This window comes from Macrobrachium rosenbergii, chromosome 14 (assembly GCF_040412425.1).
Source record: "Macrobrachium rosenbergii isolate ZJJX-2024 chromosome 14, ASM4041242v1, whole genome shotgun sequence".
Taxonomy (NCBI): Eukaryota; Metazoa; Arthropoda; class Malacostraca; order Decapoda; family Palaemonidae; genus Macrobrachium; species Macrobrachium rosenbergii.
This window is the reverse complement of record NC_089754.1, coordinates 37,629,884-37,652,383: the sequence shown is the minus strand read 5'-3', so window position 1 is coordinate 37,652,383 and position 22,500 is coordinate 37,629,884. Positions and strand designations below refer to the sequence as shown.

Genomic DNA, 22,500 nt, shown 5'->3' with positions numbered 1-22,500 from the left:
TTTGTAAACATTCAAATGTATGTCTTCAGTTGGGGTTACTCAATTATCTATCGGTGTCTGAATTCCATAATTCTGTATTGACAAGGGTGCTGTATAGTATGTTGTAGGGGCATGGAAGGTTAAATATAAGCCGGTAATCAGTAACAAAGAGTTAAATAAATAGTCATTTATGAAGAATTTCCGTTTTTAAACCACATGATTAATAATTAATAGCTGTCTCTTCAGTTAGGGTTACGCATTGATTTTTCGGAGTCTGAATTGCATAATTTTATATCGAAGTTCCTGTATAGTATGATATAGGTTTACAGAAGGTTTTAAGTGAGGTATTGACTTAAGATTAATCATGATGTAGATAGTCATTTGTGAAGAGTTTCTGTTTTAAAACCATATAATTATTACAAGCATTATTTTGCTGACTGCGCATGAGAGGGCTGCTAGATTTGTAAACATATCACCTGCTGGAACATTTATTGAAAGTAATAACTTCTCCCCTCTCTCTCTCTCTCTCTCTCTCTCTCTCTCTCTCTCTCTCTCTCTCTCTCTCTCTCTCTCTCACACATTATTTTACATTATTTCTTGATGTTGATTTTACTTTTTAAGTCTTCTCTCTCTCTCTCTCTCTCTCTCTCTCTCTCTCTCTCTCTCTCTCTCTCTCTCTCTCTCTCTCTCTCTCTGTAAACGATATTCACTTTCAGCCCTAATTATTTTTGTTATATTTTCCGATGATGTAAATTGTAATATTTAAATAGTAATAATTACTCAGATGTCAAGGAAGAGTCTTTGATCTGTGATGAAGTCCCATGGCGCTCTCTCTCTCTCTCTCTCTCTCTCTCTCTCTCTCTCTCTCTCTCTCTCTCTCTCTCTCTCTCTCTCTCTCTCTCACTCATGTCTTTCGTGACCTGCATATGGATTCACAAAATGTGAAGAGCACCAGTGGGTATTGTGTCAGGTGATCAGCAGGTAACGGTGATTTTTTTTCATTAATTTTTGCGTCATGAGATAATACGAATTATTATATGACTTGGGTATGAAAGTATTTTCTCAGGTGTTAATTGGTATAATTAAGTTGAGGGTTTTTGTATTTTCGCTTATGACTGATATGTTGTTTAGTGTTGTTATTGCATATACAGTATTATCCACACACCAGACAACACATACTTTACATATATATATATATATATATATATATATATATATATATATATATATATATATATATATATATATATATATATGTATATATTATATATATATAATATATTATATATATATATATATATATATATATATTATATATATATATATATATATATATATATATATATGTATATATATATATATATATATATATATATATATATATATACATATATATATATATATATACAATGTATAATGTGTGTGTCTGATTGAGTTGCTGTTTGCACCCCACGTCAGAGTATAGGTGAAGCCGCATATTTATTCTCATATTCGTTAATCGGATGAAAGGCGTCTTACAGTGTCATACTTTACGCTCCCATTAGTAAGAGATGCCTCGCCCTTATTTTAGCCAAAGTGCGCGCATGAGAGCAAGAGAGACACACACATCATCAGCTTACTGTTATTTATGCAGGCAAACAACTATGTCTAGCGTTCTTCTTCTTCTTCTTCTGAGAGAGAGAGAGAGAGAGAGAGAGAGAGAGAGAGAGAGAGAGAGAGAGAGAGATTCTTAATGAGGTGACATATTTTTGCTGACCTGGATATAATTGATGATCTTCCATTTCCCTCCTCAAGCAGTTTCATAATTGTGTTGATTATCTGTTGATTATTTGTTGAATAATCGAGTTAAATATAATTAAATATAACTGGGACATGAACGATTAAGTTTTATGGAAATTATTAATTTTTTGTATTTGGGATAAGTAGGTAATTTGATTGACAGATCGGTAAAATATTGAAATGTATGGGACTGCACAGCGAGCATATACGAGTATTTTGCAACAATATGTTTGTGAATGCGAGGAATGTCAGTTCATAGGAAAGAGTATGGTTATGTACATGAACATAACTAAATATTTCATATAGATATGCATGCGTGTATATATATATATATATATATATATATATATATATATATATATATATATATATATATATATATATATATATATATGTATATATGTGTATATATATATATATGTATATATATATATATATATATATATATATATATATATATATATATATATATGTAGAATCTACTGGTCAGGTCGGCAACGTGACCTCCTTGTGGTTATGGTGACGCGGGTTCGTCTCCCGCGACCGGCAATCACTGTTTCTTCAATTTCTTGCGTTTGGATGTTACGGCTTCGTAGTTACAAGCGTATCCAAAAAAGCGCGAAGTTTTCGAGAAGTTAAGAGGGCATTGTGGTTATTAGAATTACATTATATATATATATATATATATATATATATATATATATATATATATATATATATATATATATATATATATATATATATATGTGTGTGTGTGTGTTTTAATACTGAAGCTGGATTATATAGTACAAACATGTGACCTGCCTTTGTGTGTGTTTGTGTGTATGTGTGTGTTTGCCTGCGGATTGAGAAGCCTTTGATCTCTCTCTCTCTCTCTCTCTCTCTCTCTCTCTCTCTCTCTCTCTCTCAAATACAGAATGCGCATGCCATGTTGCATGTCTCTGTATTGTCAGAGGATTAGGCGGCGGCAGCATCATGCAACGAGTTACGTTGTTGCGTTTTTCTTTGTTATGATTTTGTTTTTTTATTTGGTTTTTGTTTTTGCCGGTTTCCTGACCTTCGTTAGTTGATCGATGATGGTGGTTCCTGAGGAGCCTTGTTATTTTTTTTTATTGTGGGTTTGAAAGCGCGGGAAATGTTTGTTTGCATTTTTGTAGGATGTATTGGTTTCCAGATATATTCGTCATTTTCTAGAGTTTTTTTTTTTTAAGATTATTTTATATTTATGTTTCTGCTTGCGTTTTTAGCTGCTGTTAAGCGATTTTCGTTTTTAATTAAAGTTGTCTAATGTTTAGAGATGTTTTTACCTTGTCCGTTTTATTGCGACACGGAATTTCCGTTTTCCGATAAAAGACAGAGTAACAGATTCCGATGGAGATATGAAATAATAATAGTGTATCACTGTTTTATTAGAACTGGTTTTACTTAAAGTTAATAGGGCATAAGAACTCTTCGTGAAGCCTCATGGACCCAACACTTGAGATAGGAAACGTAATATGGTCGTCTTTAATTTCCTAGAAGGCTAAAAATAATTAAACTTCAACTTCCATTTCCTGTTTTTGAAGACATCTTTTTACTTAGACTTCCAATTGATATTTTTCAAGACTTTTCAAAGATATCTTTCTCTCTAGTGATCTCAATCTTTTGTAGTAGTCGATTGCAGAATTACGTAATATTTGAATCGTTTGTAGGATAATGTAATATATGGAATACAAATAACTCTCAATAGATTTGCATACAGCCAGGTATGTAAATGCTAGTGGTACTTTCCACTTACATTATGGGTGTGGCCCTTAATACCTTAATTATACTTCTTTTTTTTTTTTTGACTGGGGCGAAAAACTTGAAATAACAATTTGATACAACAGAGAAAGTAGATGCAATTTATCGGAGCTTTATAATAATTGTAAATTTCGTGTTTGTTTTAATTTTCACAAATGTTAGATGCAGATATGAATTATCTTGTTTTTGCTGTTTTTTTTACCACCGGCAATGAGGCGAAGGAAGTTGGTCCCTTCGAGAGATAATTACATTTCATTATCTTGCTTTATGGGTTTAACTGTGTCTTGTGTACATGGAAAATGTGTATTTTATTTTGTATATATATACACACACATATATTCTTCTTCTTCTTCCCAGCATGTTCCCATTTTTATATGGGGTCGCCGTGATGCCTTCTTTTGAAGGACTTTGATTTGGCTTTTGGGGTAGACTTTGTAGTCCCGATCGGCTGCCCTGCCTGACATCACTTAGACCCCGGTAATGTGTACATGTATTGTACCAGTTCACCAGCGCTCTTCTCCCAGCAGCGAGGAGTTGTTACATATATATATATATATATATATATATATATATATATATATATATATATATATATATATATATATATATATATATATATATATATATATATATATATATATATATATATATATATATATATATATATATATATATTTTTATCATATCCTACCAAATTTTCTAGTATTGATCAATGACTACTAAGAAAAAGTAAATTAAAATCAATTGTTGCAATTTATCACGTTTATCCTTGCTATACTTGAAAATAATCCTTTATGATATCAAAACAACTATCGTGTCTTTTGATATTATCAACTTCTTTACTCTGTTATGGAAGAAGCTTATTTGTCGGTGTTGTTCCCAGGTATTTGTTCAATACCGTGAATGGCCAGGGGTTTGGAGAATTGGATGAAATTGTTGCCAGCACAAGTGGTGAGAAATATTTCTTTATGTGAATCTTTTGAAGATGACGGCAAACAGCTTCATGCATTTCCTCTCTCTCTCTCTCTCTCTCTCTCTCTCTCTCTCTCTCTTATAAGTGTGTCTTTTGTTAACAGTTCTTGCATACACTTATATTCGTGTATTGTCATTATATATATATATATATATATATATATATATATATATATATATATATATATATATATATGTGTGTGTGTGTGTGTGTGTGTGTGTGTGTGTGTATGTATATAAATAATGTAAAGTGTATGTATGTATGTGTCTACGTTGTATGTAAAGGTTGATTTCCACTTATGCATTTATTTTTTCTTCTCTTTCAGGTTAGTGTGTGATGTTAGAAGATATTGCCGATTGCCTAAGGTGAGAACATTGATTAGTATAGAAACCGTCTAAATGGTTATCATTGAATAGACGTGTTCATTTTCATTATTCATTTTCACTCAGGTATTTGAATGGAATCTTTGTTAAAGTTTCCAATGATGAAAAGAATCCTTGGATATTGCAGGTATTAATATTAATCGTCAATTATATACTACAGTTTAGTAATTTGTTATTCAGTTTTCAACATGCTGTGTAACTGGTAGGCAAATATAGCTGTTGTTTACTTAAAGGCTATAAACGGTTATCCAGCAGTGACAGATATAGCTGCGAATGTTTTTATCTTTTGCATGATAATTAGTTAAAACTACTTTTAAGATTTATGATGAATTGTTGATATGTCACATCTTAATCATTCTGTGTCGAGTATTATGGTCTGCATATGTCAAAACTATCGTCTGTGGTCTTATTTTAAAGATTGGGTCTCTCTGTTCGTCTTGTACGTATATTTGCACTTTTATCTCTCTTAAATGCATCAAGTCATAATTTTGAACTACGGTGTATATTTATATATTTACGGTCCGCTATGTTTCCCCTCTAAGGCGATCTTCACTGTGGTTTAATTTGATTTATCAAGGTTGGGTTCGCATTTTATTCAAGTCTAAAATCGTCTTGATTACTGATGTAAAAACGCGTAAAATCATTAATTATGGAAAATTACCTTTTATTATTTATGCGTTTGTCGTGTACCAGAATTCTTGACTTACGTAATGGGTAGGTGGTGTAGCTACGACGTTAAATTGTAAATAAAGAGAGCAAATAATATATGAGGCCGCGTCTAGCTACAGGAAGTTGGTTCGTTTTTCTAGGAACTGTAAACATTTTCTTTTCTCAGCTACTATTCAGTTTTCACTGTTTTTATATGATATATATATATATATATATATATATATATATATATATATATATATATATATATATATATATATTGAAAATTTATACCCAATACTCTCAAGTTGTCGTTTTCCTATTGTGGTAAACATCCCCCATACTCTGTTTCCCCCAAACATCCTCCCCACCGCCGCCGCCAGAAAACCTTTCACCAGCCTATCGTCTTCCATTCTCTCCACATTAGGAAACCGCCCTAAAAACACAATAGACCATTTTCTGTAGATAACTTAGCAGTTTTACGACATCAAATACGTATCTACGTTTCACACCCATTTAAACTTTTATTGCTTTAATTTACATATGCAGTGACAAACAGTTATTCTCAGGATCGTCAATCTTTTCTCTCTCACTGTCATTGAAGATCCACACTTCCCTTCAACGAAGGAAGTTTACTTGTAATAACCGAGTCATTTTTCATATGTCCATTCCAATTTTTCCTACCGAACCCAACCACCCACCGAGTTTCCCTGTCCCTATTTCCTCTCTCTCCTCATTCATTTTTTCTGCGTTAACTGGTGTTTATGCCTCTCGATCCGTCGTGTTGACGAGGATTGAAGGCGCCGTACCTGAAATAGCCGGATGCCTGCCTCTTGGAAGCTGGCTATAAATAGTAAGGGGGGATTACATTCATTCAAGTAGGTCGAGTTATTATGTGCTCAGAAATTATATAGGAGTCCGCCCAGAGCCTTTCATCCAGTTATTGACAGAGGAAATTGTCGTGGAGTTGTAAGGAACCGGCGTTTGTTTGTCGAAGGCGTCTGTATATGCTCTAGGTTGTATATATATAAAAAGCCACTTTGGTATGAATGGAATGAATAAATAGTTTTGAAACTTACCACCAGTGTTTGATAATACAGGGTAGATTTCATTTTGCACACAGACACCCCCCCCACACACACACATTATAATTTGTTGCACTTGAATCTTAAGGCTTTGTAGTGACAAGCGTATCCAAAAAAGCTCTAAGAATTCGAGAAGTTAAAAGGCATTGTGGCTATTACACACACACACACACACACACACACACACACATAGTATATACAGTATATACATATATACAATATATATATATATATATATATATATATATATATATATATATATATATATATATATCAAAAATAGATACTTGTATTGTGGGAAATTCTTTACTGCTGTATTGTTGCAATTTACTTTTCTATTTCATCTGAAGTAAAAACGCCTTATAATTTATTTATCATTTTTATTGTGTATTCTGAGTAATGTTTTAAAGTGATTAAGCTGGAACCACTATTATTCCAAAAACATCTTTCTTGCAATAATTAAAGTTTTTTAACGCATCGTCAATATTGTAAAATTAATATCATTATGGTTATATTTTCAGAAGGGATACGATCATAGATTATCGCAATAGATTACTTTCATCATTTTAATTATTCGAAAACTTGATACCAGTTTTAAGTCTTGGTAATTGTTTATAATGATAATAATATTTGCAAGCATCGTCGATATCTTAAAAATAGTGTTATTATTATGCTTATATATTCAGAGAGGAGATCCGATTATAGATTCTCGCATTGATAACCTTCATCATTTTAGTTATTTGTAAATTTAATACTAATTTCGAGTTTTGTTAATTGGTTAAGCCATTTCTTTATAATAAAAATATTTTCACGCATCGTTGATATTTTAGAAATAGTAGCCTATTATTATTATGCTTATATTTTCAAAGATGAGATACGGTCGTAGATTCTTGTATTGATAACCTTCAGCATTTTAATTATTCGTAAACTTAAAACCAATTTCAAGCCTTGTTAATTAGTTAAGCCATTTCTTTAGAATAATAAAAACATTTTCACGCATCATCAATATTGTAAAAACATTATCATTACATTTTAAAAAGCTATACGATCGTAGATTTTCTTATTGATTACCATCATCGTTTTAATTATTTGCAAACTTAAAACTAATTTTAAATCTTGTTCGCCACGTATTTCTGTCAACCCAGCCTTTATTCATATTCAAAAACGCGTTGCAGAATGCGGCGTAATGAGGAGCTGATTTCGTTGGCGCTTTTTCCCGAATTCCAAAACGCAGGTCTTAAAAAAAGACTTTTTTTTTCTATTGCCTTTTTTTTCGACCTCGAACCGAGCGAAGTGTTGTATAAGAATTCCCAAAATTAAGTCGAGGGAAAAATGTGGAGGGCAGGTTTTTATTTTTCACGGAGAAGGAAATCTTTTTGGTATTTGTTTTTTTTAAATATTTTATTTATTAATATCCACACGTGTCGACCTTCTCTCCGTGTTTACCCGCAAATAGTAAATAGAGCTCGTGGGAGTCACGAAAATAAAAATACGTTACGTCAGAATGTGACAGTATGGTTGTGTGTAGCGGTCGTTGTTGTACGTACACTACATTTCGAATCATCATTAGAAATGTTAAACTGCGACCTAACTATTTTGATAGGATTTGTCAAGGTCCCGGTCCAGCAGTTTTATGTATATGGAATTTTTCAGTTCGACGAGTTGTATTAGCAGCAAGATTCTCAGCGATCTTCGAAAGGTTTTAAGCATTAATTATAAAATTATCCTTTCTAAGATTTTACATTTTGAGGGCACGCAGGTAGGGTTTTTACGTAACAATTGTTTTCCCATGGAATAATTAAAAGATATTTAAATATATTTTATTGGATTCTTCATAAAGTTGTGTGCATAAGTTATAAAATTTTCCCACATAAGTTTTCATGTTTTGAAGGCACATCTGTAGGATATTTATATAGACTATTCATTGGTTTCCCCATGGAAAAATTAAAAGATATTTGAATAAATTTGATATGATTCATCATGCTGTTAATAGTATGCAATACATAAATGATCTACTCATACTCTTCTCCATCTTTGCGTTCATGCCCTTACTATCATCCCAGCCAGTACCCCCACATGCCATAGTATATCATTTTTAGATGCACCTTAGATCTCTCTCTCTCCCAGGTCTGTCACCACCTCCCTACTAGTTCCCAGGTAACATCTATACCTGCCATGTGCCAATACTGAGAAAGGGGTAGATTGAACCAAATGGGTGGGGGGGATTGGTGTTGGATGGTTGGGGTGGGGTGGGGTTGCTCTGGCGAAAGGTGGGCTGCCTGGTTCATGTCTGTCTTTCTCTGTGTGTGTGAGAGAGAGAGAGAGAGAGAGAGAGAGAGTGAGTTAATTAATATGCATAAACTTGACATTTACCCAAGAAAGGTGGTGTCATTAAGAGCACTTTGATGTAAACCGTTAATTTCCTACTGGTCATTGGACGAAATGGAAGTTGGGGCGGAAAAGAACAGAGAGAGAGAGAGAGAGAGAGAGAGAGAGAGAGAGAGAGAGAGAGAGAGAGAGAGAGAGAGAGATCAAAAGAACTTATTGATGACAGAGGGAGAGAGAGAGAGAGAGAGAGAGAGAGAGAGAGAGAGAGAGAGAGAGAGAGAGAGAGGTATCGGAAAAGAACTGATTGATGAAAGAACACACAGAGAGAGAGAGAGAGAGAGAGAGAGAGAGAGAGAGAGAGAGAACAAAGTGGAGCCTCTCGAAATTCTTTCGTAATACATTTGAGGTCATTATTGACACAGCGTATGATTGGAACTCCGACCTTAAAACACACATGACCTTAATCCTTTATTACAGTGAGCATGCCGGAAAACTGGGGAGGGAGTTAGGGCTGATAGCAGGGAGAACAAGGAGGCATATGGATTATTTGTTCTTTTTCTGATTTTATTAAAAACATAAGAATTACATTTGGTTAAACGAGGTAGAAGTTTTATTCTCTCTCTCTCTCTCTCTCTCTCTCTCTCTCTCTCTCTCTCTCTCTCTCTCTCTCTCTCTACATACATATATATATATATATATATATATATATATATATATATATATACATATACATATATATATATATATATATATATATATATATATATATATATATATATATTTATCACATATTAGCTATTTATTTATTGGTTTATCTAGTAATGTGTAATATTTTTTCATCGAGGAGATCAGGTAGGAAAAAATTGCATAGCAGCTATAATTCAATTTCTTTTCTTGGAAGGACAAAGTATATTATTAGAGAAAAATATTATTAGTTCATAATATTATCAGAGAAATGTTCGTAATTATGAAAAACTGACATTGTTGTTTCGTTATTTAACAATGAAGAAACACATATGGTGACCAGAAATGACCATCTTCCGACTGTGAAGCAAATGAATAATTCATGATTATTTCATCAACCCCAGTCACTCTATATTATAGAGTTCCAATCATGGACATCACCCCCTCTGAGATTGATAAATCTTCCGTCTCATTACTCTTCTGCGAGTATAAAACGTGACTCGCCGTCAAGGACCTCTCGAGAAGAAGGGAATTAACGTTTAGTTGGAAAGAAAGAAGAAGAAAATATCCAAAGCTGTTCAGATGAAAAGCACACTTTCATTATATTTAGATTTCATGAGCTTTTAGGTGACTCGTTGTGCTAAGTGGGTCATGCTGCAGGTTAGATAGTTAACTTCATTATTATTATTATTATTATTATTATTATTATTATTATTATTGCACATTTCATGGGCTTTCATGTAACTTTGTTCTAAATGCGTCATGCCTCAGGCTAGACTTCCAACATTATTATTATTATTATTATTATTATTATTATTATTATTATTATTATTAGTGAAATTAGAATCTGCGTCTCTTGAAAGTACCAAGCCTTATAATTTCTCAACTCTGACATTTTCTATTAAAACTATTCCATTGTAGACTTTACTTTTTATCCATTAATATACACGTCCATGTGAAGTATTTTCTTGCTTTTTGTTCTTTTTTATCTTGACTGTCATTTTTCACGACTCGCCATGCATACACGAAACGACGACGAATGAACAAAAGTCATGACAAATACGAAGCCGGTTTATTTGCCTTCAAGAGACGCCCCAAGATGCGGTTGTCAAGTGAGGAGGTGCTTGGGTGTAAGAGTTATTGGTAAGTGAGGGGGAGATAAGGTGCCAGGTGAGGAAGAAACATTAGAGATGGAGGAAGACGAGGAGGAGGAGGTAGAGATAGAGGAGGAGGAGGAGGAGGAGTAGTAGGAGGAAGGGGGTGGTTAAGAGGAGGAGGAGGAGGAGGAGGGAGAGAAGTAGGGCATTGATGGGAGGGATGGTTAGTAGTGGTGGTGGGTCATGGGTGGGCGGCGCCAACGGTGGGGTATAGCCAAAAAATCAGCGAAGGTGCCATTAAGACTTAGGAGTGCCAGTGCCCCTCTGTCAGTGCTGGCGTGTGCCCCTGAGATTCCCGGCTGCCATACCCACAAAGACTTGAATTTACTTTTTTTATATAAAAAAAAAACCCTTCGAGACTTTTGTTTGTGAATAGTGAATACAGATCCAGACTTTTCAAGTTTTATAGAGGATAGTTGTATATATTTCTTCATATTAGTGTTTTGTGTTTTAAGTGTTAAACTTACTCCCTTTTTAAGATTACTGCCAATACCCGCATCTCTATTGACAGTAATGCCCTAGGAAAAAAAAGTTTGTGATGTTTGTGCCGTTTGTGCCCAATCTTCTTTCTTTTAATTCCCGAGAAGTGACAATCTAAAGTACGAAAGTAGAAATCGGGCTTTATTATAATACACTTCTAAGAAAGTGCCAAGTCCACGTCACGACGTCACGTTGTTTTCTTTCATACCTTTAGCGGATGTTAAGTGACAAATTCTTGGAAGTTCACGAGTGTGTGTGTGTGTGTGTGTCCGTGAGTTCATTCGTCCGTCGGATTCACTTATGAAATTGGACGTCAGAAGGAGGAATTCCGTTAACCGTTTTATGCCAGGCGCCGAATTCAAGTGTTGAGTCATCGGCTTCTCTTGAATTTTAAGAACGGAGCTGGTGGGCCGTTATAGGGACCTTTTGTGCAGTGAATATGATACTGTGATTAATTACAGTTTGTCTTTGAAAAAGGTCTTGTTTAAGTGCATTCAATCATAAGGAGTGTGGATGGCATTCTACCCTAACCAGTTTACATACGAACTGGCATTGTAAGATATAATATTTTCTATTTTTCTAAACTTGCCAGATTTCATTGTTCAGTATCATTCCTATTCACGAAAGACAAGTCACACTGCCATTGTCTGCACCGATAGCCAATTAACCCCTCGATCAGAAAATTCAGAGAGAGAGAGAGAGAGAGAGAGAGAGAGAGAGAGAGAGAGAGAGCATTAATGATTCCAGGGAAGCCCTCCTCTCGTGTTACATCATTAGAAGCATTGCACAGTCTCCGCCGTCATCGACTCCTTCAGGAATCTCGTTTCCTGGATCTCATATACACTCGGACTCGTACTTGAGGAGAAGAGAAGACTTGGAAGAAGAGAAGACAGCGGGGGAAGGAGTATCGGATAATGCCATAGCCAACAGGTGGGAGCCGAATTAGAATTGTAATTAGCCCCAAGATTTGGGCGTTTTCTTATTTTGGTAAAGGTTGTTTGGCTGTTTAATTTTGTTGCTAAGTTTTTCTTCTTTCAGATTTGGGCTTTTATGAAGTGCAGTGTATTTAGAAAGTAAAGATTAATGGTTAAGGTGGAGAAGATTGTCTCTCTCTCTCTCTCTCTCTCTCTCTCTCTCTCTCTCTCTCTCTCTCTCTCTCTCTCAGCTATTACCTTTTTTCCTAAAATACACCTTGCTTTTTCAAAGTAAGATACATATGATTTCGAAACTCCCTAGGGAGGATTCCGTTTTCTAATTGGGCATTGTAGGTCTTACGAAATTGATGATTATTGATTTGAGTATCACAGTTCAGTGCCAGTGATGATGTAACTTCGACCGGCTCTGAGCTCCTTATTCTTTCATGAGGTTATTAATTTGAAATAATGGTGCTTAGGTCATTACTGAAGCTTTTTTTTTCCTAAACAAATAGAGGTAAAATAAAGAAAGATAAAAATGAATTATTGTTGTGAATGTTTTTTTTTGTTTTTGTTTACATAAGTTCATTATAAATACAATCTTCCTTAGTTTTTCTCTTGTTCTACCTCCTCCTCCTCCCCCCTTCTTCATCTTGTGTAAGAGACACCTCCTCCTCCCTCGTCTTTTTCTTCTCGTGCAGAAGACTCCTCCTCCTCCTCCTCCTCCTCCTTCTTGTGTGGGAGACACCACCTCCTCTTGTTCCTTTGCTCCTCCAAAGTTAGTCGGCAAGTGGCAAGAGGTGGTTTACAAAGTTAGAACAATTATAGTCAGTGTGGTGGAAGAGATGCTGCGTAATTAAGGCTTAATTGTTGAAACACTAATCGCTACCTCCCGTATTAGACCATTCAGTAAATCCCGTCAAGTCTGCTGTTTCTGCGCTGCTGCTGACTTCATCTCCCATTTAATTTGTTCTTTTTTAAGGTCTCTCTCTCTCTCTCTCTCTCTCTCTCTCTCTCTCTCTCTCTCTCTCTCTCTCTCTCTCTCTCTCTCTCTCTCTGCGATTAGTGGATGAACCTGGGTATGGAAGGTATGTTTTTCTTATGAAATTTCCACTCAATATGAGATCCTATGCTTAAGATTTTGATGGGAAGGGGTTTTATAGAAGCATCAGAAAATTTTTTCTTAATGATTTTAGTAAACTTGTGTCCAATGCATTGAAAGCATTCGTCATTTATTCCGAAATTGCACAAGCGCATTAGAAGCTTCCAAAAATCATGATTTAGGATGGGACTTTTTATTTTTGTTCTTTGTATATCTAACCTGTCATTCAAATGAAATAATGTTCATTAGTAATTATGATAATTAAAATAAATATTGTAAGTCTGTTGAAAAACAGTTTTTGAAGGCTGATTTAAGATTAAACTTTATTGATTTTCCCTAAATTTTTACAAATTTGCATTTATAACTGCCTACTAAGAAATACTATCACCCAGAAGACTAAAATTATTACGACTTACTATTTAAAGCTGAGCTTTCTCTGGTCTTCATGCATGTGCAGTAGAATAACAACCATGAGGACAAGAGGGTTTCTTCATTAAAATAATAGACCTTTCATTAAGTAACCCAAAACTATACAGTACCCGGCTACTGCAAGACATGTATTGATGACCATCACTTCTTTGTCTTCGTCATGCCGTCTGGATAAATCGCATTTCGCGTTTGTTCCCATAATGGCTTGTGGAAGTGTTGTGCTGGTAAATGCAGTTACCATGGCGACGGTGTTTGTGTTAGCAAGGGCTCTTGCTCTGAAGACACGTTGTTTGGAGGTACTGAGTGTGTTATTGAAGATGAGGGTTGTCATTTGGCAGAGAATGAAGAAATTCTCGTTTTTGATAAAATTATTACGTTTGCTGTTGAATTTTGAATGAGGCGATGCGCATAAGTATATAACTCGATATTTGCTTACTGAGATTTCCAGTGTACTGGATGTCTATTTGTGTATGATTTTTTGAGTAGATATAATTGAGATTTTTTAAATTATTTTTATGATGATTTTGTTACTGGGCCTAATTTCTTTTCAATTTCAAAAGCGTTGTGTTGTTCTTTTTCATCCAGGATTTCTTGATCTTATTTTGTTGGCGCTAGAAATTGTTCTGAATATTTGTTTATTAGTATGCCGTGAAATCCTTCTATTTTACGCCAGTTGCCTTCCCTTTATGTATATTAGAAAGGAAATCTCTTTTACTGAATATGCAGATTTAGAAAATACATTTGAGATTATACTTCAACTGCTGATAAATAATATTTAGATACCATTTGATTACGGATTTCGCATCCAGTAGTTGACATATATATATACAGTATATATATATATATATATATATATATATATATATATATATATATATATATATATATATATATATATACACATACACACATACACGGTATATATATTTCAAAAGTAAGTATACCTTAGTTTTACCAGACCACTGAGCTGATATTTCAAAAGATAGATAGACCATATATATATATATATATATATATATATATATATATATATATATATATATATATATATATATATATATATATATATATATATATATATATATATTGGGATAGATAGGTAGACCATACACATTTATTTCCAATTCTAATGCAATATATAATTTTTGTTAGCATTCACATTATTGTCTATTTGTATTTATGTTTTGAGTGGTATAGGTTGAGAAAAAATGCTAAAATTTCTTTTCCAAGTACAAATTCGTCCTATTAGATTTACCGTAGCCTCAGTCTCATGCAAACGGAGTGACAACGCCTCCTCTCTCTCTCTCTCTCTCTCTCTCTCTCTCTCTCTCTCTCTCTCTCTCTCTCTCTCTCTCTCTCAGTGATTAGACGTTGTTGGTAAATAATAATTACGAAACTCATTCGCATTCAGGAGTTTCGGTATCGTGACGGGTTCGTATTGTCTGCAGGGTTCCAGACGTTGTTTGTTCCTTGTTTGTTTTTTGGATATTGATTGCGTAGCGCACGTTTATGTTTTTTTGTTTGTTCTTGTTTCGTATTTTAATGATTTGCATGTTTGTTTGTTTTGTTTCGTTTGTGAATGATTGGAAAATTTTTCCTGATTTAACTTTGTGTGAAGAATATTTTTTTTATTTTGCTCAACATTATTGTGTAATTTATCATTCGTAACTTTTTGTTTGAAGAATATTTTTTTTATTTTACTTTATATTTTTTATTGTTTAACTTCATATTATGCCTTTTTGTGCGTTTACAATTATTATTTAATGTATAGTCTTTTCTTGCGTTTGTGATTTTCACTAATTTTTTGTTTGGTCTCAAAAGGGAATATTGTGTTTATTTCCTCGATAAAAGTAGGAGGTATGAATATTGTAATATAGACTTATTCCATGTATTTAGTGTGTATATATTGTTGTGGATTGAAGTGTTAAAATTCTTCGGCCTTCTCTGAAGTGTGAGACGTTTGAGACTTCAGCTGTAATTCGTTCATATTTAAGTTGCTTTCATTCGCTGTGCAACGCTATCAAGAAGATAGTTCCATGTCAACACTGAGTGCCACCCAGTAAAGTAAGAATCTCATGGTCAGCGGCCACAGTTTGTGCTGTATATGCTATATGCAGTAACGAGTTGCATGTGTTCAACTTTAATTAATACACACTTAGGGTGTGTCCACACTGCATAAACCATGTCGGACAAACACGCGTAGGCAACTTACCACATATATATTACAAACACGTTGAAAACAAATCAACAGCCGTAAGTGGTGAACGAATCTTTTGCAAATGCAGGATAATCGTACGGATCACTGGTCAGGTGTACCATTAAGTCGTTGACTTGTATGCTACCTGTTTGTGACTTGTATGCGATATGTAGCCGACGTGTGTTTATGACAGTATACGTATGGAATTACTGTACGGGCTGCTGTATGAGCAATAGCCCGTGCTGGCATAAAGCCATCTTGATCGTAAATAAAATACGTGGATTCACCCTAACTCTCAAATTCATGCCTCAGGATTTTAACGAAACTTGACCCCAACCTATTACACTGAGTCCTCATACACATCAGTATCCCCCCTCCCCCTCCCCCCCCCACACACACACACACACACACACACACACCCCATGGCCATTCCTTAGCTGCTAGCTCTGTAGAATCAGTCTACAGAGTATCGCGCATTTGGTCCGTACCTTCTTGTATACAGAACAACGTGCCCTGTAGAGTAAACTTTTGGTAAGGTAAATAAACTTTTGACGGGTACAGTGTCGCTCACCAAAAATAGGTCTCTGCCACTCACTGATGCGTGACATACTTTAGACAGGAACTTGTTCTGAGAAGTGGTGACTGTATTAAGGCTTTTGTAGCAGACATTAGCATATTACATATTCTAGAACTCTGGTAAAGTTGTTTGCTGTGTCCATAGTAGGCTTTGTATGGCATCAGGTTGTTTTATTTCACACACTTACAGATATATTTACTATGTACCTACACGTTTATACATTTGAGAATATGTATAATAATATATATATATATATAATATGGATATATATATATATATATATATATATATATATATATATATATATATATATATATATATATAAATGGAACTGAAACACCAGAGTTATTTCAGTGATAGAGTATATATATATATATATATATATATATATATATATATATATATATATATATATATATATATATATATATATATATATATATACACAGTATATAGCTATACAAAACTAAAAAGAAATTAATTCTTCATTATTGGCATTAAATATTTCAATAAATTTTTGCACTTCAGGATAAAGAAATTATATCACTTGATTTAGGGTCGAGAACAATAACAAAAGAAATAGACAGATTACAGTGAAAACAAGGAAATACCCTCATATATTGATAAGTTAACGACAACATCATAACCGAATAAGACAAAAACTAAGAGGTGCTTAGTGTAGCAAGCAAAAGCAAAAGCAAAAAAAAAAGTAAAAATAAAACACGAGTGTCCGAAAAAAGACTGCAAGGCAGGTAAGCGAGAGTAATAACGGCCCTTGGCAGAAGAAGATGATAAGAGAGGCAAAAGAATGAATGAACCCAGAGGGAGTAAGTGTTGTACGTCTCTTGAAGGAACCCTGGCAGATTATCCGGCGGAAATACGAAACGCCGTTCAGACAGATACAAAGATGACTGTCACAAATAATGTCCCAACTGAGAATTACCTGGTGTGACACCAATACGGAGTGACAATCACGGAGGTGTGATGAATTAAGGGGAAAGAAAATCCGACATGTTATTACTCACTTTATGTTATTTGATGGTTTTTGGTTTTGCAGTTATAAAGTGAACAATAGCGGATGTAGTTTATATATATATATATACATATATATTTGTATGTATTTATATATATATATATATGTGTTTTGTGTGTGTGTGGGTGGGTGTGTATGTATGTATGTATGTATATATATAGATAGATATGTATAATGTATGTATATACGTATTCAATTAATCATAGATATATTTGTACATTGCTCCACAATTTTACTGTCTCAGTTCTCCGTACACTTTGTTATAACCATCCTCTCTCTCTCTCTCTCTCTCTCTCTCTCTCTCTCTCTCTCTCTCTCTCTCAAGTGAATTATATGTTTCTATTGTATTCCTGGCATGGGGGACCACAAAAATAGGCAGCTGTTAATCTTATTCTCGACAAAGCGTGGATGCATTTTAAAGCTTCTGAGAAATTGGTCGTATTGTTGTTTTAAATCGAACGGGAATCTGTCTCTTTTTTCGTCTGTCTGTCTGTCTTCTGTCTGGGTTCTTGGAAACTTATATCCCTTAATCTCAACGAGAATGTTTTTTTTTTTTTTTTTTTTAGGATAGGAAGTTTTCTCGTTCGTTTTTTGCCTGTTTATTTCTTCTTGCGGGAGATATATTGCGATGTCAGTTTAATATTTCTCTCTCTCTCTCTCTCTCTCTCTCTCTCTCTCTCTCTCTCTCTCTCTCTCTCTCTCTCTGGGAAGTTTTCTCATTCGTTCGTTTGTCTGTTTACGTCTTCTTGCGGTTATTACTCTTCTGAATTTTTATGAAGAGACCAGTTGACATTTCTTGATAAATTGCCTTGTTGGGTTAATTGTTTTCTCTCTCTCTCTCTCTCTCTCTCTCTCTCTCTCTCTCTGGATAGCAAGTTTTCTTGTTCGTTCGTTTGTCTATATCTTTTTGTGGTTAGTATTCTTCTGAATTTTATGGAGAGACAAAGAGAGATCTTGATATATTGCCTTGTTTGGTTAATAATTTTGTTCCCCTCTCTCTCTCTCTCTCTCTCTCTCTCTCTCTCTCTCTCTCTCTCTCTCTCTCTCTCTCTCTCTAGATATTGATGGAAAGCATTTTTTCAGCTCAGAGTGGGTTTTAGTTGAACATGATATCTAAGTATCGTGGGAGGTTAATTAAATTTTTACGTGCGAAGTAAAATACAGTATATATATACTTACTGTAAATGTTGATTCTGCTTGGCATTTTAATAATTTTTTATTTGTAAAACAGGAAATAATTCCTTATAATAGGAAATACTTTTTCTATATATATATATATATATATATATATATATATACTTTATATACAGTATATCTATATCTATATCTATCTATATATATATATATATATATATATATATATATATATATATATATATATATATATATATATATATATATATATATATATTACTGTAGCTTAATGAAGTTAACTGAACTTCTTTGACATAAGTAGTAGTTACATTTGCCTGTAATATCCTATTATTTTTAGTAATTTTACATTTGTTATATATAACAATTAATTATTTCTTTAGCCCGTACTGAATATGTATCTAAATTAAATGAATTATTTAGAATTCAAATGTGATTTTTGTATACAGAACACTTCATTTCAAAGGCCACGAGTTGCTGTCATGCTTCATAAATTTATATAAATTTTCCCGGCATGAAAGACTACTCGACTGTATCCTAAGCTTTTGTTTACCTTAAGGATACTCGAAATATCAGGTGTTTAAATACCCTTGAAATATCAAGTGTTTATGTGCGAGATGCGAGCGGCAGCCAACTTCTCCTCTAAATTTAGAGCCTTATTAGATACGTTTGACTTTGAAGGCCTTGTAGCTTAAAAAATGGGTAACTTTTATGAATTTTTCATAAATTACTAAGCTACGCGTTTTACTTTGAGGGCAAGAATTTTTCTCTTTTAAGTAAACGTGTTAAAAAATAATTTTTATTGTAAAAACATATTTTCATGATTAGTCACATTTGAATTATCCTTGAAATTCCCGGTACTCGAGGATTTGCTTTGAGCTGCGCGAGTAAGAAATTATGAATATTATTTTGTACAGGATTAACGTAAGATATTCGTGTAATATTAGATTTTGCTAAGTAAAGTCTTAGTACGTATTATCCCCAAGTGAAGCTTCTTAACATTATGGAATATCTGAAGCGTGAAATGTTTGCGCATAAATTGCAATATTTTCTTGTGAGTTTCGGATATTTTAAGAAAATATGCATGTAGCCAGTAGTGACTGGATTATTTGCTCAAGAAAACTAAGAAGAAATGCAGTGAAGTTTTTTGTATTAGTATACGTGCCAAATAAAGAAGTTGTATTAGGCTTAAGGGCCCCTCGCTAATGTAATTTATTAGTGGGAATGTTATACCATTGTCGTTCAACTTTCTTGTGGAATGTATTTCTGCTGCACGGCCCAGCAGTCATAATATTAATCTGAAGAAGCTGTACAGTGCAGTAGTGCGTATATTAATGTACAGAGTCTGTACACCCCAGCAGTGCTCACGTACTGTTGAAATGCATGCATTACCGCTCTGTGATACAGCAGCTCTTCCTGAAATTCATTGCTGTGCTGCTGTAGGGCACAGCAAACTTCCCGCAATGCATTGTTGTGCTACTGTACGGTACAGCAGCTCCTGCAGCGAATTGCTGTACTGCACAGCAACTTCCTGCAATGCAGTGCTGTGCTTTTATACGGCACACAAACTATTTTTGCAGTTAATTGCTGTGCTGCCTTACGGCACAGCAACTCTTCCTGCAATGCATTGATGCGCTGCTGTACGACACAGCAACTCTTCCTGCAGTGCATTGATGTGCTGCTGTACGACACAGCAACTCTTCCTACAGTGCATTGATGTGCTGCTGTACGACACAGCAACTCTTTCTGCAGTGCGTTATTGTGCTGATGTATGGCACAGCAACTCTTCCCTCTTCCTACAATTCGTGGCTGGTATACGTTACAACAATTCCTAAAACAATGCATTGCTGTACTGCTGCACAGCGCAGCCATTCTTGTAGCAGTGAATTGCTATTATACTTTACAGCAGTTCCTAATGGCAAATCATGTAGCTATTCATTTCTGCTGTTACAGTACAGCCATATGTTCGAGGATTTCAAAATCATATTGTTGTGTATATCCATTATGATTTCAGACGCCCACCAGCGGCGTAATTATCCGCCTACCTTTCAGCAAATTCGTTAAGGGGCTTCCTGGTGTGGGAAATGTTGAGAGAGAGAGAGAGAGAGAGAGCGTAGTGATACTGTTATTATTATTGTTATTATTATTATTATTATTATTATTATTATTATTATTATTTTCATTTTCAACACTTGTCATTGACAATCATATTCATCCTCATCAGATCATAATAATAATAATAATAATAATAATAATAATAATTATTATTATTATTATTATTATTATTGCTTTTGTGATTGTACTTGCTATTGTTTTTTTTATTTTGATGATATTGCTGTTAACGTTTTTTTCTATCTGTAACTACTCATTGCCATTCCCATATTCATCAGATTATTATTATTATTATTATTATTATTATTATTATTATTATTATTATTATTATTATTATTATTATTATTATTATTATTATTATTATTATTATTATTATTATTATCGCAATCAGTGATTTTCTGAGTAAAATGATTTTAAGTCGCGTAACGGTCAAGTTGACGGTATAATAGATTAACCTTCATTGAGATATTTCTGACAAAATCGTAAAGTTTATCACGCGTAAACCAGGTTTTGATTTATGAGTGTGCAACAGAGAAATGATGATAAATGACAAGAAAGTGAGTATCATAGCGAGAAAGAGAGGATTAAATTTGGTGTCATATTGGGTGCGTGCTCGTAGGTGTGTGTGTGTGTGATATATAATATTATATACATACATACATACATACATATATATATATATATATATATATATATATATATATATATTTATATGTATTATGTATGTATGTATGTATGTATGTATGTATAACTGATTCACGAAGATATGGAACGTGATGAATGTATAAATAAAGGCAAATGGCACGAAGGAAAGGTGAAACAACGGAGTGGTTGCTAGGCCTTTCGACACACGGTCCTTTACTAGTAAACGACCGTGTGTCGAAAGGCCTAGCAACCACCCGTTGTTTCGCTAGTAAAGGACCGTGTGTCGAAAGGCCTAGCAGCCACCCGTTGTTTCACTTCTCCTTCATAAAGGCCTAATAACCACTCCGTTGTTTCACTTTTTCTTCGTGGCATTTGCCTTTATTTATACGTTCATCACGTTCCATATCCACCTGAATCAGTTATACACACACACACACACACACACACACACATATATATATATATATATATATATATATATATATATATATATATATATATATATATATATATATATATATATATATATATATATATATATATATATATATATATGGCAGATTATCTCTTTTTCTTGTCAGGTATGAAAAGAATGATTTCCATAGTCTTTTGTTTGTTCCTTATGAATTCCCTTGGCTTGGCCTACGTTTATGTCATATTTCCATGATTTCTGCGATCTTCCTATTTGTTTAGATGTAGCTGCTTCCTCATCCCTTCTCAGTACATATCCAAACCATCTATGTTTTTAAGATGTATATTTTCCCTCCAGCTAAGAGCACATCTCTCTACGTAATTTGTTCATTTGGTAATGTGATCTTCAAATTGCATAATAGTCCTGAATCTATTATAAGATTCTATAGGCACACCTTTTCAGAATCTCATCTATTTTCTGTTTGTCAGTGCTCTTGCCTCTCTCTCTCTCTCTCTCTCTCTCTATTTATATATAATATATATATATATATATAAATATATATTTTTATATATATATAATTTATATATAAATTATATATATAATTTATATAGACATTATATATAAATATATATAATTTACACATATATAT

General features: G+C 33.7%; 1 protein-coding gene across 2 annotated transcripts in view; it reads left to right on the top strand.

Annotated features, from left to right (window-relative positions):
- The window catches only part of LOC136845935 (phosphatase and actin regulator 3-like), an 873,386-nt gene that overhangs the window by 152,586 nt on the left and 698,300 nt on the right, over positions 1 to 22,500 (top strand). Inside the window, exon 1 of one of the 2 annotated variants that reach the window (XM_067116449.1) lies at positions 11,059 to 12,208. The exons of the other annotated variant lie outside the window; for it this stretch is intronic. The gene's annotated coding sequence lies outside the window, so the exon portion shown is untranslated. Of the gene's footprint in view, positions 1 to 11,058; positions 12,209 to 22,500 lie in introns of those variants that run through there. 2 annotated transcript variants of the gene reach the window in all.